Source organism: Chrysochloris asiatica, unplaced genomic scaffold (genome assembly GCF_000296735.1).
Source record: "Chrysochloris asiatica unplaced genomic scaffold, ChrAsi1.0 scaffold00063, whole genome shotgun sequence".
Taxonomy (NCBI): domain Eukaryota; kingdom Metazoa; phylum Chordata; class Mammalia; order Afrosoricida; family Chrysochloridae; genus Chrysochloris; species Chrysochloris asiatica.
This window is the reverse complement of record NW_006408581.1, coordinates 8847619-8849252: the sequence shown is the minus strand read 5'-3', so window position 1 is coordinate 8849252 and position 1634 is coordinate 8847619.

Sequence of the window (1634 nt, the reverse complement as noted above, 5' to 3'; positions counted from 1 at the left end):
AAAAAAAATAGAGGGAATAGAAGCAAATACTGTTGAATGATGATGCACAAAGGGATTGCAATCATTGTAATGAAACAAAATACAATAGAATAAGTGCAAAACTGATGTTCTCCCATGTAAACTATCACTCAATTCACAATAAACCTTTAAAAACAGAAAGAAAGAAAATTGGAAGTTCCAATATATTTGGGGCATCTTCCAAGAAAGACATAACTCTCTATTTCTGAAAAAAAAAACAACAAAAAAAACAAAAAAAAAAAACAAAAAAAAAAAACCCCACCATTGAGCTCTATGAAGTATAGATCTACTCGGCTGAATGAATAGAATTCCATTCAACTGCAACTGGTTACATTTGATATGTCTACATTTATTAAGGACCTCTGATAGCGTAGTGGTTACGAATTGGGCTACGAACCACAAGGTCAGCAGTTCGAAACTACCAGCTGTTCTGCGGGAGAATGATGAGGTTTTCTGCTCCTGTAAAGATTTACAGCCTTGGAAATCCTGTACAGGGTTGCTATGAGTCAGAACCGAGTCCACAGCACACAACAACAACAACATTTATTATTTCTTCTAAAAGGAAGCACAAGATTTCTAGATCAGAGAAGAGATAAAATGTTTACTAGCACAGCCCCTTAACAGCACTTTTCCATTCCCACATTTCCCACAAATTGACAGGATGTAATTCACATGAACATGAGTATATAGCAAGGTTTGAAAGAGAAAAGAAAAAATCTGTTGAATTACAGAATGCAGTTGTAACAATTGCAATTAGTCATGATAACAAATCCTCACTATTGAATCATAAGAATAAAAAGATAAAGAAAAATTATGCAACTTGGAGCTCATAAAAGTGCTTATGTACCAGAGAAGATAAATAGACATTTATTCCTGAATGGAAACAAATCATCTTTGGGGAGGAATGGGAAAATCCTGTACATGGAATATAAACAAATGTCTTCAGGGAGATAAGAAATCTGTCTCAAAGTTTATAATGCTAGAATGTACATCCTTATCACTCAGTTGTAAAGTGTGAGCCATGCAAAAATATGTGTGCCCAAATCTGTCTCGCTTGTTTACAAAGTTTCAGGAATCTTGAGGTTGCACACAGATTAAATATTTTTCTTCAAAATGTTAGATAAAATTTATTTGAATCAGGAATTAATGAAGATAATATTCATAAAATTAGAGGTGGAGATGTTAGTAAAAGTTAAATGCAGTAGGAGGGAAGATTCTTTATCCTGTTTACACATGAATTATCACTTATTATGATGCCTTAGGAAAAATCAAATAATGAAAAACTAGAGGGAATAGAAGCAAATACTGCTGAATGATGATGCCCAAAGGGATTATAATCATTGCAATGAAATGAAATACAATAGAATGAGTACAAAACTGTTGTTCTCCCATGTAAACTATCACTCAATTCATAGAGTCATACTTAAGAATTTGGGGGAAGTTGCAGAGGAAAATAGAGTCCACGCTTAATGCATAGAGGAATTGTTCATTAGTGAGCTTGTAATAAGCTAAATTGGTAGAGTCTAGTAATAGCAACAACAATAACAAAATGTTATTTTCATTTATTTAGCAAAACAGATCAAACTATGTATTTGGACCAATTTTACTATGTTGTT